This window comes from Rutidosis leptorrhynchoides, chromosome 9, assembly GCF_046630445.1.
Source record: "Rutidosis leptorrhynchoides isolate AG116_Rl617_1_P2 chromosome 9, CSIRO_AGI_Rlap_v1, whole genome shotgun sequence".
Classification (NCBI taxonomy): domain Eukaryota; kingdom Viridiplantae; phylum Streptophyta; class Magnoliopsida; order Asterales; family Asteraceae; genus Rutidosis; species Rutidosis leptorrhynchoides.
Genome location: NC_092341.1, coordinates 181,875,608 through 181,899,423, shown reverse-complemented (window position 1 = coordinate 181,899,423; position 23,816 = coordinate 181,875,608).

Here is a 23,816-nt window from a genome sequence, read left to right as displayed (position 1 = left end):
GCTTTTAGATGTATGTACTATTGGTATATACACTCCAATTGTGATGACCCGTCCTAATCCATCCGGACGAAGTCCATATCGATTATAAACAATTCACAACAGTTGATTACATCGCGAGGTACTTGACCTCTATATGATACATTTTACAAACATTGCATTCGTTTTTGAAAAGACAAACTTTCATTACATCGAAAGTTGACAGGCATGCATACCATTTCATAATATATCCAACTATAATTGACTTGATAATAATCTTGATGAACTCGACGACTCGAATGCAACGTCTTTTGAAATATGCCATGAATGACTCCAAGTAATATCTATAAAATGAGCAAATACACAGCGGAAGATTTCTTTCGTACCTGAGAATAAACATGCTTTAAAGTGTCAACCAAAAGGTTGGTGAGTTCATTAGTTTAACTTAAACAATCGTTTCCATCATTTTAATAGACCACAAGATTTCAGATTTCCATTTCTCATAAACATACGTCCCATGCATAGAGACAAAAATATCATTCATATGGATTGAACACCTGGTAACCGACATTAACAATATGCATATATAAGAATATCCCCATCATTCCGGGATCCTCCTTCGGACATGATATAAATTTCGAAGTACTAAAACATCCGGTACTTTGGATGGGGCTTGTTGGGCCCGATAGATCTATCTTTAGGGTTCGCGTCAATTAGGGTGTCTGTTCCCTAATTCTTAGATTACCAGACTAAATAGGGGCATATTCGATTTCGATAATTCAACCATAGAATGTAGTTTCGATTACTTGTGTCTATATCGTAAAACATTTATAAAAGCAGCGCATGTATTCTCAGTCCCAAAAATATATATAAAAGGGGAGTAATGAAAACTCACCATAATGTATTTTGTAGTAAAAATACATATAACCACATTGAATAAAAGTAGGGTTGACCTCGGATTCACGAACCTATAACATTCATATACGTATTAAAAACATATTCTTGTAACCGGATAACTTTATTTATTTTTATTATTGATATAACTGTTATTTTTAATAATTCATATGTTTCATTATTTATTTATATATCTTTACTTTATATATAGTAATATTAATATAGTTAAGTTAAGTATAATAAATATATCTTTTATATAAAGATCATTTGTTTAAGAATTTGTTAATTTTGATAATACTACAGTTAGTAAAATAATGATATTATATAATTATATTGATAAAAGTGATAATAATAATAATGTTAATAGAATTAATGATATTAATAATGATATTAATAATACTAAATTGTATCATAATAACAATAGTTATAATAATTTTAACAATTCCTTTAAATCATAAACTTCGTGTCAACTTTCTACGCTACTGCCTATAGTTTTGTAATACATTAATTTGTACTAAAATCGTTATTTTTACAAGTATTCGTTTACCTATAACTAATTTCTATAATTTCTATCTTATCATCTTTTATTATGTGTTTATGTTAATAATATGTTTGGGTATCATAATGATAATAATAATACTTTTAATACTTTATAATATTACATAATATTAACTAAAATGATAATAATAACAATAATCTTATTAATCACATTAATACTATTTATTGTAATATTCATATTCATAATAATACTAGTAACAAAGATATTTATAATTATATAATGATATTAACTCTATTAATAATAATTTGAGTTTATACTAATAATTATAACAATAGTCATAACAATAATAATAACTAATAAAAATAATAACAATAATCATAATAATAATAATAATAATAATAATAAATAATAATAATAATAATAATAATAATAATAATAATAATAATAATAATAATAATGGAAAAGAAAATTAAAGTGTATACCATTTCAAATGCTTTCCATAAAAAAAATGTCTCAAGCAGGGCTCGAACCCGAGACCTCTCGCTTAACACCAACAATCCCAACCAACCATCTGTTTGTGATTTTCCTAATTAAATCGTAACTCAAACATATTTATCTTGTTATCAATCACTCCAACAGCAACCCCATATTTCGGCCCAACAGAGAAAGACAGCCCAACAGCGAATTACACAAGCCCATGATGCAAGTTTAAGTGGCCCAAAGAAACTACTCCATTCTATAATAGTTGTGATCCATAAACTCAAAATATAATCACGTTCACAGTTCTAGATTTTTAAGTTATTGTTGTCGACTAAAAGCAGTTTCAACAAATTATAAGAATCGTAAAAAGGGTGTGTTTATATGATGGTTTTAGGGTTTCGTTTGGAAGCAGGATGACAACAGTCGACAGGAAAAAAAATACAAGTGGGGTTCGGTTTTGAGTTTAACAGGTCATCGGTTCATGATCGATGCTTATCCCCATCTTTTATCTTCATTAATCTATAAACATTTATATATCATAATCTTCATCAATATTATGGTGTTTAACGGGAAACGGGAGCAAAAGAGCAATAGCCCGTTAATGGGTCTTGTTGGGTGAAATACGAATAAGAAACAGAAATATTTAGCGTAGCAGCAACAATTAGTGGGTTGTGTTGATGTCATCGTTTGAAACAGGAAAAGTAGTATTACATCGGTAGGAGTTTACGAAGGTGATGATGAATAGTAATGGGTTTACGATTACAGCAGTAGTAGAAGAAATGGAGGTTGCAGGGCCATTTTGGGGTGGCTTAGAACACCGGATATCAAACAAATTGAGTGCAGTTTGTTGTGGTTTCGAGTGGTGATCGATGGTGTTGAACAAGAAAAATAGAAAAGGGTATGACAATAATTAAAACGAGCTCGGTGATGGTGGTGGTTCTCGGTTGTGATGGTGAGTGATCAAGAAATGCAACAAGGTGATGGTTATACGTTTTAACGATTGATTGCAGGGACTATAAACAGAAAACAAAAGTAAAGACATGGTTTTGAGTGGCCAAAAACAAAAAGAAAAGAGTTGGTGGTGGCGTTTTATAGCAGCGAAAGAAGAACTACCTGGTAATCGTAACACGAAGACATGATCATGGTTGTATAATCGAAGGTGATTATTAAGTGATCAATTTGCACAGCAGTTGGTCGATGGTGAGGGTTCGATGGTATAAGGTGATAGGTTTTTCGTTGTTGTCGTCGGTGGTTAACAAGGGTGGTGGTGATCGTTCTTGGCGTTCATAACAACCGAATAGTAGCAACCATAATGGTTATGGTGGCCGAATGTTAGTTCATATATAGGTGGTGATGTAAATTCAAGTAGGAAGAGAAACAAAACAAAACAATGGAATGGGTGGTGATGATTCATCTTAGTGGAGTTGTTCAGATATTTTTTATGTACCACATACATACAAATAACTACAACTATATCGTGTAATTAATAATATTAATATTAAATATAATATTATAAAGGTAATAGTAATCAATCATAAGCTCTGAGGTAATAGTAAAGCATTCGAGGAATTTTGTTGTGACAGTTTTCACGGACTGTGTTATATCGTGACAAATGCTAAACAGTTAACGTATAACAGTGTTCTTAAAAATCCCAAATTTTTAGATTAAATATATTTAATTATTTCACCCATTACCTATTTGAAACCTGATCAAAAAGGTTTAGTAATTATTTATTTTCTGTACCAATTTATATGTACGGAGTACTAATATTTAATCTTAAAAGAGTAAAAAATATTTTTGACAAATCTAAAATCTTCGTAATCAATTCACAGTTCAACTTTTATTTCAATCCTTCATGGACATGTACAATATTTATATTGAAACTAACAAATCGTCAACCGAGTGCTATTGACGTTTACTAATTAAACTCGAAATCATTTATTTTTAATATATTTTCTTTCTATATATAAAGAGTTTTAAATAGCAAGTTTAACTACTAAATAACTATATTATATATCTTTAAATCATTGAATTTAATATAATTTATATATTTACAAGTAATATTTATATATATTTATATTTATATATATATAAATATATATCTATATATTTATAACAATAGTCTTCATTACATCACATATTATTTTTCATATTTATTTTCAACAATAATATATTATTTCAAATAATAATATTTTCAAATTAATGTATATGTATCTATTTATATATAGTTGTTCGTGAATCGACGAGAATGGTCGAAGGTCAATTGAATATACAAAACAGTTCAAAGTTTTTGAGACTCAACATTACAGACTTTGCTTATTGTGTCGGAATCAGATATAAAGATTAAGTTTAAATTTGGTCGAAAATTCCCGGGTCATCACAGTACCTACCCGTTAAAGAAATTTCGTCCCGAAATTTGAGTGTGGTCGTCATGGCTAACAATAAATATGTTTTCTTGACGAAGATGCGCTGATAAATAGAGTTTTCATCATTACCGAATAATACAGAATAAATAATTCGAATTATTCGAAGAGCACGAATGAAATTATCATGAGAGAGGTTCCAACGGGCATCGTCCACTTTCGCCCAAAAACTTGCCCAAATTTTTAGCCGTTAGTAAAAAAAAAATTCCAACGGCTATCCCAACGGTCACTTTTATCCTATAATAACACCAACCATATACTTCATTTTATACACTCAAACATAAATTTCTTTTATATTTCCATTTTTCTCAAATTTAAAAATCAAACACTCCCAAACTGCAAAATGTTAACACTTCTCCCAATGATTGTTTCGTTCGATGTTCATTACGGAGGTGATTTCCGTAATCAAATGAAGGAATATAAGTGGGGCGGCAGTATTTCGTTTGAAGATATCGACATTCGTGATATTGGTTTACAAGACTTGCTATCCTTTCTGAAGGAAAAAGTTCCGTGTGAATTCACGTCTGTGTTCTTTTATAAAGACGATTATGATGCGGATTGTAGGGCAAGTTTTCTGTGTACCGATGATCAATGGTACTTTATAAAAGATACTATTGAAGATCGCGGTAAACGCATTTCTTTGTATGCGGTTCTTGAAGATGAAGAGACGTTGGGTTATCGTTACCTCGATGAATCAGCTGAAGCAGCAGTTGAGGTAGCAAGAGAAATACCGATGTCTCCAGAGTACCTCACGGATGGTGAAATGACTGGTGAACGCTACTTCGCAGATGACAATTGACAACGACGAGTAGTTTGATTTTAATCTTTAAATTTTTAATTGTCGTGAAGTTTTAATTTTTAATTATTGTAATTTCAGTATTGTTGTCGAGTTTTATATCTTCCTTTATGTTTCGGAGCTCTTCGTCTTTTTAATCTCCTCTCGATCTTTAGTAAAAACGAGTAATGGTCTAGAATTTGTAAGTATGGAGTTTCGAATGAATTTAATGTTATAATCAAGAAAGAACGTAATAGCACGTTTTTGATTCATCAAATTACCAGAATCATTGAGAATAGAGCTATCAAGAATATACTTTCTTGATATGTTCAGAAGTTAATTAGAATGAAAGAGTTATGTAACATGACACATGATAGTGGTATGATCTACTGTGAACCATCATGTCCCATTAGAATTCAGCATGACTTACTGTAATATAATCACGTTGATCAAGTGTCATTATATTATACTAACTCATGCATCAGTTCCCAACATTGCTTCAATAATATTCATATTTTAAGCTCGACAGTTTACAGATTATAGAAACTAACAGTTTCTATATGATGTAACACTGATAGCACGAAGAGATTAATGATTTCAGATGAAAATATCTTCAGAAATATGAAGGATATTTAGAATGAAGGATACGATGATATCTTGGAATTTATAATATCGATGGATGATGAAGAAGATTTATCCGTAAAGGTTTAGATTCGGAAGCAAGGTATTCATTGAAGGTTTCATTGGATCCAGAATTACCTGGATTCTTTGAATATATGGTATGGTCCTTGTATTTGTCCTTGGTCTTCTTTATAGATAGCTCAATCTGTTTTTCAATACCCAATTTTCTATCGAGCGTTCCTAAAACTCCTTTCTTTATCATCAAACTTTTGGCCGTTTAGACCATCTACCATTTTTCTGTTTCCTCTGCATTTAATGCTATGATATCTGAATCATCGGTTATTAATCCGAGGTGGTTTCAGGAGAATTGTGTTTTTAGATGATTAAACGCTGATGGTAATATGATGGAATATGAAAGGTTACCTGGTAACAATAAAAGAGCACGCGTATATATAAACGTTATAATAAGGTTGTTTCGTACGAAAAGTCGAAGTTGACTTGTTGGAGCTGTGACAAAATTGGCTAATTTTGAAAAGGGATCGCAAAGTTGTTTTTGTTAATAAATGCCAAAGGATCTGACGCGGCTACGTGTTGAACTTTTACACAATTGCCGAGAGTTTCTCAGGTGCATAACTATATGCATAAATCTTTCCTTCCGTAGATAAAGTGCGGTTGATTCATCCTATCGGTTGAGGTGTTTTCAAAAATCATGAAAGGTTTGAACGCAGAATGTAATCGTGAAGATACAAATGATGTTTAAGACGAAATCAAGTGGCAACTTGAAGAATTGTTTAGTTTCATATATTATAATCAATATTTTAATTCATTTTAATTGTCCAATGTTATTAGTCCACAGTCGATAGTCCACAGTAACAGTCCAATAATTCATATAGTTTAATATACAATATTCGAATTAATTAATATGTGTCGTGACCCGTATACGTCTCAGACTCGATCACAACTCAAAGTATATATATTATTATAGAATCAACCTCAACCCTGTATAGAGAACTCGATCATTACTGCATATAGAGTGTCTATGGTGATTCCAAATAATATATATAGATGCGTCGATATGATATGTCAAAACCTTGTATACGTGTCCCGATATTTAAAGTGCGTAAAATAAATAACAGAAATTAAATAACGATAAATAAAGTGCGTAAAGTAATTAACAGAAATTAAATAACGATAAATAAAATTGCGAGAATTAAAATTGCGATAAAATAAATTGCGATAAATAAAATGTAATATGGAATTAACAGTTAGCTAGGAACAGTTAGCTAGGATTTTGTTAGCGTGGTTTCTTAACAAAAATTTCATATTGTCAATTAGTCTGTTTCTAATCAATTTTTTTATTGTGTCCATTATTTCTTCATTATGCCACTTGTTGGATTCTGATAGATCAAAATCCAAATATGAAGTTGAATTTGAATGAAAATAGTTGTTCTTTGGTGAACGGATACGTAAATCGGTGGTTGTAAATAGGATAGTAAATGATCGTTGAATCAATTCCGAAGAATGTACAGTGTAACTTATTAATGTGAAATCTAAATACTCCTCGGGTATTACCTACCCGTTAAAATATTTTCACCATTAACAGTTTGTACAAAAGAATTTTTAATTACAATCTTTATGAAACATATATACGTATATATTTTCTTCAGATGTAATCATGAATTTAATGAGTTAATGTGATATTGATCTCATTTGATTTATCATTAGAACAAGAATATGTAATTTCTAAAACATTAGAGATTACATAATCGCCATGTCGAACGAAAATAAAATAGATAGAACGATACGTAGAACGATGATTATACTTGAGGTATAGAATGAGATGTCGAAGCTGGTGGTGCGGATGTTGTTGTTGGTGGTACTAATGCTGTTGGTGCTAAGGTTGGTGATGTTACTGGTGTTGGTGATACTGATGGTGCTTGCAAATTGTGTACCATGCTCTCTAAAGTTAACACTCGAGCTCGAAGTTCTTTAACTTCTTCTACTAACCCTGGTTGGTTATCAGTGTGAGGTAGAGATCGGATATCTTCTCTAGTTCCGTAAATGGTAGCCTCAAGACGAAAAATTCTTGCAAAAAGGGTATAAACGGTGTTGCGAACGGGTTCGCCGGTGAGCGGGTCAAGTACTCCAAGGTTAGGTGGTAGATTCGGTTCATGATATGGAGTACCTTCTTCCCTTCTCCATAGGGTGAGTATGTCGCGAACCCACCCCCATTTTCTCCAGTAATCACGATAGTTGATTGATTGATGTGCTCCTGTCACGCTGTCTTCGGAGTCAGAGGAATTTGATCGATTCGTAGAGGTCATCTTACGCGATCTCAGGAAAGATTTTTGATATGAAGAGTTTAGTGATAGTAATTGATAGTTGGATGGTATTCTCAATGCATAATTTACATAGATATATATAGTACCAGGATCCCTTAAATTACGGAGAAATTTACGGAAAATATCAGGCAAGATCTATAGTAACAGATACGCTAAGATATGAATTTTGTCTATACACTATTTATGCAGTCAATGCAGTAAAACGTGTCAAGACTAAGAATGATAAGCAAGTGATTCTCTAAGAATGATAAGCAGGTAATTTTTGACACGAATGATAAGCAAAACTTTTGACATGCAGACACGGTCGAAGTCCAGACTCACTAATGCATCCTAACGACTTATCTGTTAGACACACTAATGCAGACATGGTTCGCTTAGACCACCGCTCTGATACCAACTGTGATGACCCGTCCTAATCCATCCGGACGAAGTCCATATCGATTATAAACAATTCACAACAGTTGATTACATCGCGAGGTACTTGACCTCTATATGATACATTTTACAAACATTGCATTCGTTTTTGAAAAGACAAACTTTCATTACATCGAAAGTTGACAGGCATGCATACCATTTCATAATATATCCAACTATAATTGACTTGATAATAATCTTGATGAACTCGACGACTCGAATGCAACGTCTTTTGAAATATGCCATGAATGACTCCAAGTAATATCTATAAAATGAGCAAATACACAGCGGAAGATTTCTTTCGTACCTGAGAATAAACATGCTTTAAAGTGTCAACCAAAAGGTTGGTGAGTTCATTAGTTTAACTTAAACAATCGTTTCCATCATTTTAATAGACCACAAGATTTCAGATTTCCATTTCTCATAAACATACGTCCCATGCATAGAGACAAAAATATCATTCATATGGATTGAACACCTGGTAACCGACATTAACAATATGCATATATAAGAATATCCCCATCATTCCGGGATCCTCCTTCGGACATGATATAAATTTCGAAGTACTAAAACATCCGGTACTTTGGATGGGGCTTGTTGGGCCCGATAGATCTATCTTTAGGGTTCGCGTCAATTAGGGTGTCTGTTCCCTAATTCTTAGATTACCAGACTAAATAGGGGCATATTCGATTTCGATAATTCAACCATAGAATGTAGTTTCGATTACTTGTGTCTATATCGTAAAACATTTATAAAAGCAGCGCATGTATTCTCAGTCCCAAAAATATATATAAAAGGGGAGTAATGAAAACTCACCATAATGTATTTTGTAGTAAAAATACATATAACCACATTGAATAAAAGTAGGGTTGACCTCGGATTCACGAACCTATAACATTCATATACGTATTAAAAACATATTCTTGTAACCGGATAACTTTATTTATTTTTATTATTGATATAACTGTTATTTTTAATAATTCATATGTTTCATTATTTATTTATATATCTTTACTTTATATATAGTAATATTAATATAGTTAAGTTAAGTATAATAAATATATCTTTTATATAAAGATCATTTGTTTAAGAATTTGTTAATTTTGATAATACTACGGTTAGTAAAATAATGATATTATATAATTATATTGATAAAAGTGATAATAATAATAATGTTAATAGAATTAATGATATTAATAATGATATTAATAATACTAAATTGTATCATAATAACAATAGTTATAATAATTTTAACAATTCCTTTAAATCATAAACTTCGTGTCAACTTTCTACGCTACTGCCTATAGTTTTGTAATACATTAATTTGTACTAAAATCGTTATTTTTACAAGTATTCGTTTACCTATAACTAATTTCTATAATTTCTATCTTATCATCTTTTATTATGTGTTTATGTTAATAATATGTTTGGGTATCATAATGATAATAATAATACTTTTAATACTTTATAATATTACATAATATTAACTAAAATGATAATAATAACAATAATCTTATTAATCACATTAATACTATTTATTGTAATATTCATATTCATAATAATACTAGTAACAAAGATATTTATAATTATATAATGATATTAACTCTATTAATAATAATTTGAGTTTATACTAATAATTATAACAATAGTCATAACAATAATAATAACTAATAAAAATAATAACAATAATCATAATAATAATAATAATAATAATAATAAATAATAATAATAATAATAATAATAATAATAATAATAATAATAATAATAATAATAATGGAAAAGAAAATTAAAGTGTATACCATTTCAAATGCTTTCCATAAAAAAAATGTCTCAAGCAGGGCTCGAACCCGAGACCTCTCGCTTAACACCAACAATCCCAACCAACCATCTGTTTGTGATTTTCCTAATTAAATCGTAACTCAAACATATTTATCTTGTTATCAATCACTCCAACAGCAACCCCATATTTCGGCCCAACAGAGAAAGACAGCCCAACAGCGAATTACACAAGCCCATGATGCAAGTTTAAGTGGCCCAAAGAAACTACTCCATTCTATAATAGTTGTGATCCATAAACTCAAAATATAATCACGTTCACAGTTCTAGATTTTTAAGTTATTGTTGTCGACTAAAAGCAGTTTCAACAAATTATAAGAATCGTAAAAAGGGTGTGTTTATATGATGGTTTTAGGGTTTCGTTTGGAAGCAGGATGACAACAGTCGACAGGAAAAAAAATACAAGTGGGGTTCGGTTTTGAGTTTAACAGGTCATCGGTTCATGATCGATGCTTATCCCCATCTTTTATCTTCATTAATCTATAAACATTTATATATCATAATCTTCATCAATATTATGGTGTTTAACAGGAAACGGGAGCAAAAGAGCAATAGCCCGTTAATGGGTCTTGTTGGGTGAAATACGAATAAGAAACAGAAATATTTAGCGTAGCAGCAACAATTAGTGGGTTGTGTTGATGTCATCGTTTGAAACAGGAAAAGTAGTATTACATCGGTAGGAGTTTACGAAGGTGATGATGAATAGTAATGGGTTTACGATTACAGCAGTAGTAGAAGAAATGGAGGTTGCAGGGCCATTTTGGGGTGGCTTAGAACACCGGATATCAAACAAATTGAGTGCAGTTTGTTGTGGTTTCGAGTGGTGATCGATGGTGTTGAACAAGAAAAATAGAAAAGGGTATGACAATAATTAAAACGAGCTCGGTGATGGTGGTGGTTCTCGGTTGTGATGGTGAGTGATCAAGAAATGCAACAAGGTGATGGTTATACGTTTTAACGATTGATTGCAGGGACTATAAACAGAAAACAAAAGTAAAGACATGGTTTTGAGTGGCCAAAAACAAAAAGAAAAGAGTTGGTGGTGGCGTTTTATAGCAGCGAAAGAAGAACTACCTGGTAATCGTAACACGAAGACATGATCATGGTTGTATAATCGAAGGTGATTATTAAGTGATCAATTTGCACAGCAGTTGGTCGATGGTGAGGGTTCGATGGTATAAGGTGATAGGTTTTTCGTTGTTGTCGTCGGTGGTTAACAAGGGTGGTGGTGATCGTTCTTGGCGTTCATAACAACCGAATAGTAGCAACCATAATGGTTATGGTGGCCGAATGTTAGTTCATATATAGGTGGTGATGTAAATTCAAGTAGGAAGAGAAACAAAACAAAACAATGGAATGGGTGGTGATGATTCATCTTAGTGGAGTTGTTCAGATATTTTTTATGTACCACATACATACAAATAACTACAACTATATCGTGTAATTAATAATATTAATATTAAATATAATATTATAAAGGTAATAGTAATCAATCATAAGCTCTGAGGTAATAGTAAAGCATTCGAGGAATTTTGTTGTGACAGTTTTCACGGACTGTGTTATATCGTGACAAATGCTAAACAGTTAACGTATAACAGTGTTCTTAAAAATCCCAAATTTTTAGATTAAATATATTTAATTATTTCACCCATTACCTATTTGAAACCTGATCAAAAAGGTTTAGTAATTATTTATTTTCTGTACCAATTTATATGTACGGAGTACTAATATTTAATCTTAAAAGAGTAAAAAATATTTTTGACAAATCTAAAATCTTCGTAATCAATTCACAGTTCAACTTTTATTTCAATCCTTCATGGACATGTACAATATTTATATTGAAACTAACAAATCGTCAACCGAGTGCTATTGACGTTTACTAATTAAACTCGAAATCATTTATTTTTAATATATTTTCTTTCTATATATAAAGAGTTTTAAATAGCAAGTTTAACTACTAAATAACTATATTATATATCTTTAAATCATTGAATTTAATATAATTTATATATTTACAAGTAATATTTATATATATTTATATTTATATATATATAAATATATATCTATATATTTATAACAATAGTCTTCATTACATCACATATTATTTTTCATATTTATTTTCAACAATAATATATTATTTCAAATAATAATATTTTCAAATTAATGTATATGTATCTATTTATATATAGTTGTTCGTGAATCGACGAGAATGGTCGAAGGTCAATTGAATATACAAAACAGTTCAAAGTTTTTGAGACTCAACATTACAGACTTTGCTTATTGTGTCGGAATCAGATATAAAGATTAAGTTTAAATTTGGTCGAAAATTCCCGGGTCATCACACCAATGATCAGCTCTTAGCAGCCCATGTGAGTCACCTAACACATGTGGGAACCATCATTTGGCAACTAGCATGAAATATCTCATAAGATTACAAAAATATGGTAATCATTCATGACTTATTTACATGAAAACAAAATTACATATCCTTTATATCTAATCCATACACCAACGACCAAAAACACCTACAAACACTTTCATTCTTCAATTTTCTTCATCTAATTGAACTCTCTCAAGTTCTATCTTCAAGTTCTAAGTGTTCTTCATAAATTCCAAAAGTTCTAGTTTCATAAAATCAAGAATACTTTCAAGTTTGCTAGCTCACTTTCAATCTTGTAAGGTGATCATCCAACCTCAAGAAATCTTTGTTTCTTACAGTAGGTTATCATTCTAATACAAGGTAATAATCATATTCAAACTTTGGTTCAATTTCTATAACTATAACAATCTTATTTCAAGTGATGATCTTACTTGAACTTGTTTTCGTGTCATGATTTTGCTTCAAGAACTTTGAGCCATCCAAGGATCCATTGAAGCTAGATCCATTTCTCTCTTTTCCAGTAGGTTCATCCAAGGAACTTAAGGTAGTAATGATGATCATAACATCATTCGATTCATACATATAAAGCTATCTTATTCGAAGGTTTAAACTTGTAATCACTAGAACATAGTTTAGTTAATTCTAAACTTGTTCGCAAACAAAAGTTAATCCTTCTAACTTGACTTTTAAAATCAACTAAACACATGTTCTACATCTATATGATATGCTAACTTAATGATTTAAAACCTGGAAACACGAAAAACACCGTAAAACCGGATTTACGCCGTCGTAGTAACACCGCGGGCTGTTTTGGGTTAGTTAATTAAAAACTATGATAAACTTTGATTTAAAAGTTTTTATTCTGAGAAAATGATTTTTATTATGAACATGAAACTATATCCAAAAATTATGGTTAAACTCAAAGTGGAAGTATGTTTTCTAAAATGGTCATCTAGACGTCGTTCTTTCGACTGAAATGACTACCTTTACAAAAACGACTTGTAACTTATTTTTCTGACTAGAAACCTATACTTTTTTTGTTTAGATTCATAAAATAGAGTTCAATATTAAACCATATCAATTTGATTCACTCAAAACGGATTTAAAATGAAGAAGTTATGGGTAAAACAAGATTGGATAATTTTTCTCATTTTAGCTACGTGAAAATTGGTAACAAATCTATTCCAACCATAACTTAATCAACTTGTATTATATATTATGTAATCTTGAGATACCATAGACACGTATACAATGTTTCGACCTATCATGTTGACACATCTATATATATTTCGGAACAACCATAGACACTCTATATGTGAATGTTGGAGTTAGCTATACAGGGTTGAGGTTGATTCCAAAATATATATAGTTTGAGTTGTGATCAATACTGAGATACGTATACACTGGGTCGTGGATTGATTCAAGATAATATTTATCGATTTATTTCTGTACATCTAACTGTGGACAACTAGTTGTAGGTTACTAACGAGGACAGCTGACTTAATAAACTTAAAACATCAAAAATATATTAAAAGTGTTGTAAATATATTTTGAACATACTTTGATATATATGTATATATTGTTATAGGTTCGTGAATCAACCAGTGGTCAAGTCTTACTTCCCGACGAAGTAAAAATCTGTGAAAGTGAGTTATAGTCCCACTTTTAAAATCTAATATTTTTGGGATGAGAATACATGCAGGTTTTATAAATGATTTACAAAATAGACACAAGTACGTGAAACTACATTCTATGGTTGAATTATCGAAATCGAATATGCCCCTTTTTATTAAGTCTGGTAATCTAAGAATTAGGGAACAGACACCCTAATTGACGCGAATCCTAAAGATAGATCTATTGGGCCTAACAAACCCCATCCAAAGTACCGGATGCTTTAGTACTTCGAAATTTATATCATATCCGAAGGGTGTCCCGGAATGATGGGGATATTCTTATATATGCATCTTGTTATTGTCGGTTACCAGGTGTTCACCATATGAATGATTTTTATCTCTATGTATGGGATGTGTATTGAAATATGAAATCTTGTGGTCTATTGTTACGATTTGATATATATAGGTTAAACCTATAACTCACCAACATTTTTGTTGACGTTTTAAGCATGTTTATTCTCAGGTGATTATTAAGAGCTTCCGCTGTCGCATACTTAAATAAGGACAAGATTTGGAGTCCATGCTTGTATGATATTGTGTAAAAACTGCATTCAAGAAACTTATTTTGTTGTAACATATTTGTATTGTAAACCATTATGTAATGGTCGTGTGTAAACAGGATATTTTAGATTATCATTATTTGATGATCTACGTAAAGCTTTTTAAACCTTTATTGATGAAATAAAGGTTATGGTTTGTTTAAAAATGAATGCAGTCTTTGAAAAACGTCTCATATAGAGGTCAAAACCTCGCAACGAAATCAATTAATATGGAACGTTTTTAATCAATAAGAACGGGACATTTCAGTTGGTATCCGAGCGTTGGTCTTAGAGAACCAGAAAATTTGCATTAGTGTGTCTTATCGAGTTTGTTAGGATGCATTAGTGTTTCTGGACTTCGACCGTGTTTTCTTTAAAAATGATTGCTTAACATTTTTGTTGGAAACTATATATTTTTAACATATGAATATTATGTGATATATTAATCTCTTAACGTGTTTGATATTATGTGATAGATGTCTACCTCTAGAACAAGTCCCATTGACTCACCTAATAATAATGAAGAGTCAAATGTAAATTGGAATGATTTGTGGACTGATTCACAAGTTCCCGAAGAGGAACCGGAAGAAGAGTCGGAACCGGAAGAAGAATCGGAACCGGAAGAAGAATCGGAACCGGATGAAGAAATAGAACCGGTGGGGGAAATAATAAAACGGTTAAGTAAAAGAAAATCCTCAACCAACCGACCAAAGTTAATTATGGTCAATGGTGTTTCCGCCAAGGAAGCAAAATATTGGGAGGATTACCAATTCTCCGATGAATCGGATTCCGACGAGAATTCCGATGATGTTATAGAAATTACCCCAACTGAATTTAAAAAGGCAAAAGAAAATAATAAGGGAAAGGGCATAAAAATAGAGAAATCTAATTCCAACCCCGATGAACTTTATATGTATCGTCAACCCCCGAAGTCCTTAAGTTGTAACAATGACCCGGGAACCTCTAAACCACCAGGTTTTTCTAAACCAATGTGGACAACGACGGCTCGTATTAGGGGAACATCATATATCCCTAGAAACTTGGCAAAACGAACCAAAACCGAAGAAGAAGAAACGAGCGAGTCGGAATAAGATAGTTGTATTCGTGTGGTGTAATATATGGAATATAGTGTTCTTATGCTTTATGATATATGTAAAAATTGCTTGTATTAATAAGTATTTTTTTTATGAATCTAACTCTTGTCTATTTTACAGTTTAAAAACACAAAATGGATAGACAACCCAATATTTTAAGAGACCTACCCGGAGACATGATTGATGAAATCTTGTCTAGAGTCGGCCAGAATTCTTCGGCACAACTATTTAAGGCGAGATCAGTTTGTAAGAGATTCGAAGAACGTTCCAAGAATGTCTTGGTTTATAAGAGACTTTCGTTTGAAAGATGGGGGATATCACATTGGGAAACCCATAAGTTACGATGTGTTTACTTTGACGCATATATTGCGGGGAACCCAAATGCTATTTTACGCAACGGGTTAAGAAATTATTTTGACTCAATATATCCGAATATTGGACTTCGTGATTTAGAAAAAGCGGCTAACATGCAACATAAAGAAGCATGTTATGCTTACGGATTAGTAATGTTCGCTTCTCACCAAAGTGAGAACAAGAACATCGGGCTACAACTATTAAACAAAACGTTTCCACAAGTGACGGAGTCGGTAATTGGGGTAAGAAATGAGGTTTTTAGATTATTACGGGACTGTTGGACATTACGTAACCCTCATCCCTTTGATGACGTTACAACACGCTGTCTTATCAACGGCCATAACGGTTATGTTGCGCAAGACCAAGGATGGGAAGTAGTCCTAGTAAAACCAGAATGCATGACTTGTTTCTGGACGTATGAATTACGTGTCTTTATTGCCTTTGCTGAACGACTTGTGTACTAGCTAGAATTGTCTTCACAACTATCTTGTATCAAAGTTATTGTGTGCTATATTTCATGCTTTATGTAAAATAAGCGGTATTGTAAGTTTGTAAAATATTGTATAAAAGTTTGAACGCGAAATATTATTATAATCAGTTTTTCATATAGAATTGTAGTAGTTGAATTGTATATTAGCTACTAAGTATGAACTTAACGGGTAGGTACTACCCGAATTTAAACTTATAAAACGCTAATATGAAGAAAAAGCTTTTATAAATGAGTTCATATTATGCTACGAAATACTATTAACTACTCTTAATATTCTGTATGATTAACTTGTTCCATTTAACTATTTTGAAGGAAATGGCACCGACTACTCGACACACCGTGAATATGAATGAAGAGGAATTCCGTACTTTTCTAGCTTCAAACATAGCCGCAGTACAGGCTGCGCTACATACCAACAATAACCTTGGATCTAGCAGTACAGGAAATCGTGTAGGATGCACCTACAAAGAATTCACTGCCTGCAAACCTTTGGAATTTGATGGAACCGAAGGACCGATCGGATTGAAACGGTGGACCGAGAAGGTTGAATCGGTGTTTGCCATAAGTAAGTGTACTGAAGAGGACAAAGTGAAGTACGCTACGCATACCTTCACAGGTTCTGCGTTAACATGGTGGAATACCTATCTAGAGCAAGTGGGACAAGATGATGCGTACGCACTACCGTGGTCAGCATTCAAGCACTTGATGAACGAGAAGTACCGTCCCAGAACCGAGGTCAATAAGCTCAAGACAGAACTTAGAGGGTTACGAACCCAAGGATTTGATATTACCACGTACGAAAGACGATTCACAGAATTGTGCCTATTGTGTCCGGGAGCATTCGAAGATGAGGAAGAGAAGATCGACGCGTTTGTGAAAGGATTACCGGAAAGAATCCAAGAAGATATAAGTTCACACGAGCCCGCCTCCATACAACAGGCATGTAGAATGGCTCACAAACTAGTGAACCAGATTGAAGAAAGAATTAAAGAACAGACTGCTGAAGAGGCCAATGTGAAGCAAGTCAAAAGAAAGTGGGAGGAAAACGGTGATAAGAATCACCAATACAACAACAACAGCAATTACAACAATAATCGCAACAATTATCCCAACAATCGCAACATCAATCGCAACTACAACAAACGGCCCAACAACAACAACAACAACAACAACAGCAACTACAACAATCATCCCAACAACAATAATAACCGCAACAACAACAACAATCAGAAGCAACTATGCCAAAGGTGTGAAAAGAATCACTCGGGGTTCTGCACCAAATTTTGCAACAAGTGTAAAAGAAATGGTCATAGCGCGGCGAAGTGTGAGGTCTACGGACCAGGGGTTAATAGAACGAAAGGAACAAATGGTGTCGGAACGAGTAATGGCGGAGCAAGTAGTGTCGGAGCAAGTTATGCCAATGTAGTTTGTTATAAATGTGGAAAACCAGGCCACATTATTAGAAATTGCCCGAACCAGGAGAACACGAATGGACAAGGCCGTGGAAGAGTTTTCAATATTAATGCGGTAGAGGCACAGGAAGACCCGGAGCTTGTTACGGGTACGTTTCTTATTGACAATAAATCTGCTTACGTTTTATTTGATTCGGGTGCGGATAGAAGCTATATGAGTAGAGATTTTTGTGCTAAATTAAGTTGTCCATTGACGCCTTTGGATAGTAAATTTTTACTCGAATTAGCAAATGGTAAATTAATTTCAGCAGATAATATATGTCGGAATCGAGAAATTAAACTGGTTAGCGAAACATTTAAGATTGATTTGATACCAGTAGAGTTAGGGAGTTTTGATGTGATAATCGGTATGGACTGGTTGAAAGAAGTGAAAGCGGAGATCGTTTGTTACAAAAATGCAATTCGCATTATACGAGAAAAAGGAAAACCCTTAATGGTGTACGGAGAAAAGGGCAACACGAAGCTACATCTTATTAGTAATTTGAAGGCACAAAAACTAATAAGAAAAGGTTGCTATGCTGTTCTAGCACACGTCGAGAAAGTACAAACTGAAGAAAAGAGCATCAATGATGTTCCCATTGCAAAAGAATTTCCCGATGTATTTCCGAAAGAATTAGCGGGATTACCCCCACATCGATCCGTTGAATTTCAAATAGATCTTGTACCAGGAGCTGCACCAATAGCTCGTGCTCCTTACAAACTCGCACCCAGCGAGATGAAAGAACTGCAAAGCCAATTACAAGAACTTTTAGAGCGTGGTTTCATTCGACCAAGCACATCACCGTGGGGAGCTCCTGTTTTGTTTGTCAAGAAGAAAGATGGTACATTCAGGTTATGTATCGACTACCGAGAGTTGAACAAACTTACCATCAAGAACCGCTACCCACTACCGAGAATCGACGACTTATTTGATCAACTACAAGGCTCGTCTGTTTATTCAAAGATTGACTTACGTTCCGGGTATCATCAAATGCGGGTGAAAGAAGATGATATTCCAAAGACTGCTTTCAGAACACGTTACGGTCATTACGAGTTTATGGTCATGCCGTTTGGTTTAACTAATGCACCAGCTGTGTTCATGGACCTTATGAACCGAGTGTGTGGACCATACCTTGACAAGTTTGTCATTGTTTTCATTGATGACATACTTATTTACTCAAAGAATGACCAAGAACACGGTGAACATTTGAGAAAGGTGTTAGAAGTATTGAGGAAGGAAGAATTGTACGCTAAGTTTTCAAAGTGTGCATTTTGGTTGGAAGAAGTTCAATTCCTCGGTCACATAGTGAACAAAGAAGGTATTAAGGTGGATCCGGCAAAGATAGAAACTGTTGAAAAGTGGGAAACCCCGAAAACTCCGAAACACATACGCCAGTTTTTAGGACTAGCTGGTTACTACAGAAGGTTCATCCAAGACTTTTCCAGAATAGCAAAACCCTTGACTGCATTAACGCATAAAGGGAAGAAATTTGAATGGAATGATGAACAAGAGAAAGCGTTTCAGTTATTGAAGAAAAAGCTAACTACGGCACCTATATTGTCATTGCCTGAAGGGAATGATGATTTTGTGATTTATTGTGACGCATCAAAGCAAGGTCTCGGTTGTGTATTAATGCAACGAACGAAGGTGATTGCTTATGCGTCTAGACAATTGAAGATTCACGAACAAAATTATACGACGCATGATTTGGAATTAGGCGCGGTTGTTTTTGCATTAAAGACTTGGAGGCACTACTTATATGGGGTCAAAAGTATTATATATACCGACCACAAAAGTCTTCAACACATATTTAATCAGAAACAACTGAATATGAGGCAGCGTAGGTGGATTGAATTATTGAATGATTACGATTTTGAGATTCGTTACCACCCGGGGAAGGCAAATGTGGTAGCCGATGCCTTGAGCAGGAAGGATAGAGAACCCATTCGAGTAAAATCTATGAATATAATGATTCATAATAACATTACTACTCAAATAAAGGAGGCGCAACAAGGAGTTTTAAAAGAGGGAAATTTAAAGGATGAAATACCCAAAGGATCGGAGAAGCATCTTAATATTCGGGAAGACGGAACCCGGTATAGGGCTGAAAGGATTTGGGTACCAAAATTTGGAGATATGAGAGAAATGGTACTTAGAGAAGCTCATAAAACCAGATACTCAATACATCCTGGAACGGGGAAGATGTACAAGGATCTCAAGAAACATTTTTGGTGGCCGGGTATGAAAGCCGATGTTGCTAAATACGTAGGAGAATGTTTGACGTGTTCTAAGGTCAAAGCTGAGCATCAGAAACCATCAGGTCTACTTCAACAACCCGAAATCCCGGAATGGAAATGGGAAAACATTACCATGGATTTCATCACTAAATTGCCAAGGACTGCAAGTGGTTTTGATACTATTTGGGTAATAGTTGATCGTCTCACCAAATCAGCACACTTCCTACCAATAAGAGAAGATGACAAGATGGAGAAGTTAGCACGACTGTATTTGAAGGAAGTCATCTCCAGACATGGAATACCAATCTCTATTATCTCTGATAGGGATGGCAGATTTATTTCAAGATTCTGGCAGACATTACAGCAAGCATTAGGAACTCGTCTAGACATGAGTACTGCCTATCATCCACAAACTGATGGGCAGAGCGAAAGGACGATACAAACGCTTGAAGACATGCTACGAGCATGTGTTATTGATTTCGGAAACAGTTGGGATCGACATCTACCGTTAGCAGAATTTTCCTACAACAACAGCTACCATTCAAGCATTGAGATGGCGCCGTTTGAAGCACTTTATGGTAGAAAGTGCAGGTCTCCGATTTGTTGGAGTGAGGTAGGGGATAGACAGATTACGGGTCCGGAGATTATACAAGAAACTACCGAGAAGATCATCCAAATTCAACAACGGTTGAAAACCGCCCAAAGTCGACAAAAGAGCTACGCTGACATTAAAAGAAAAGATATAGAATTTGAAATTGGAGAGATGGTCATGCTTAAAGTTTCACCTTGGAAAGGCGTTGTTCGATTTGGTAAACGAGGGAAATTAAATCCAAGGTATATTGGACCATTCAAGATTATTGATCGTGTCGGACCAGTAGCTTACCGACTTGAGTTACCTCAACAACTCGCGGCTGTACATAACACTTTCCACGTCTCGAATTTGAAGAAATGTTTTGCTAAAGAAGATCTCACTATTCCGTTAGATGAAATCCAAATCAACGAAAAACTCCAATTCATCGAAGAACCCGTCGAAATAATGGATCGTGAGGTTAAAAGACTTAAGCAAAACAAGATACCAATTGTTAAGGTTCGATGGAATGCTCGTAGAGGACCCGAGTTCACCTGGGAGCGTGAAGATCAGATGAAGAAGAAATACCCGCATCTATTTCCAGAAGATTCGTCAACACCTTCAACAGCTTAAAATTTCGGGACGAAATTTATTTAACGGGTAGGTACTGTAGTGACCCGAACTTTTCCATGTTTATATATATTAATTGAGATTGATGTTTACATGATTAAATGTTTCCAACATGTTAAGCAATCAAACTTGTTAAGACTTGATTAATTGAAATAGGTTTCATATAGACAATTGACCACCCAAGTTGACCGGTGATTCACGAACGTTAAAACTTGTAAAAAACTATATGATGACATATATATGGTTATATATATAGTTAACATGATATTATGATAAGTAAACATATCATTAATTATATTAACAATGAACTACATATGTAAAAACAAGACTACTAACTTAATGATTTTGAAACGAGACATATATGTAACGTTTATCGTTGTAACGACATTTAATGTATATATATCATATTAAGAGATATTCGTACATCATAATATCATGATAATATAATAATTTAAAATCTCTTTTGTTATTATAAACATTGGGTTAACAACATTTAACAAGATCGTTAACCTAAAGGTTTCAAAACAACACTTACATGTAACGACTAACGATGACTTAACGACTCAGTTAAAATGTATATACATGTAGTGTTTTAATATGTATTTATACACTTTTGAAAGACTTCAATACACTTATCAAAATACTTCTACTTAACAAAAATGCTTACAATTACATTCTCGTTCAGTTTCATCAACAATTCTACTCGTATGCACCCGTATTCGTACTCGTACAATACACAGCTTTTAGATGTATGTACTATTGGTATATACACTCCAATGATCAGCTCTTAGCAGCCCATGTGAGTCACCTAACACATGTGGGAACCATCATTTGGCAACTAGCATGAAATATCTCATAAGATTACAAAAATATGAGTAATCATTCATGACTTATTTACATGAAAACAAAATTACATATCCTTTATATCTAATCCATACACCAACGACCAAAAACACCTACAAACACTTTCATTCTTCAATTTTCTTCATCTAATTGAACTCTCTCAAGTTCTATCTTCAAGTTCTAAGTGTTCTTCATAAATTCCAAAAGTTCTAGTTTCATAAAATCAAGAATACTTTCAAGTTTGCTAGCTCACTTTCAATCTTGTAAGGTGATCATCCAACCTCAAGAAATCTTTGTTTCTTACAGTAGGTTATCATTCTAATACAAGGTAATAATCATATTCAAACTTTGGTTCAATTTCTATAACTATAACAATCTTATTTCAAGTGATGATCTTACTTGAACTTGTTTTCGTGTCATGATTTTGCTTCAAGAACTTTGAGCCATCCAAGGATCCATTGAAGCTAGATCCATTTCTCTCTTTTCCAGTAGGTTCATCCAAGGAACTTAAGGTAGTAATGATGATCATAACATCATTCGATTCATACATATAAAGCTATCTTATTCGAAGGTTTAAACTTGTAATCACTAGAACATAGTTTAGTTAATTCTAAACTTGTTCGCAAACAAAAGTTAATCCTTCTAACTTGACTTTTAAAATCAACTAAACACATGTTCTACATCTATATGATATGCTAACTTAATGATTTAAAACCTGGAAACACGAAAAACACCGTAAAACCGGATTTACGCCGTCGTAGTAACACCGCGGGCTGTTTTGGGTTAGTTAATTAAAAACTATGATAAACTTTGATTTAAAAGTTTTTATTCTGAGAAAATGATTTTTATTATGAACATGAAACTATATCCAAAAATTATGGTTAAACTCAAAGTGGAAGTATGTTTTCTAAAATGGTCATCTAGACGTCGTTCTTTCGACTGAAATGACTACCTTTACAAAAACGACTTGTAACTTATTTTTCCGACTAGAAACCTATACTTTTTTTGTTTAGATTCATAAAATAGAGTTCAATATGAAACCATAGCAATTTGATTCACTCAAAACGGATTTAAAATGAAGAAGTTATGGGTAAAACAAGATTGGATAATTTTTCTCATTTTAGCTACGTGAAAATTGGTAACAAATCTATTCCAACCATAACTTAATCAACTTGTATTATATATTATGTAATCTTGAGATACCATAGACACGTATACAATGTTTCGACCTATCATGTCGACACATCTATATATATTTCGGAACAACCATAGACACTCTATATGTGAATGTTGGAG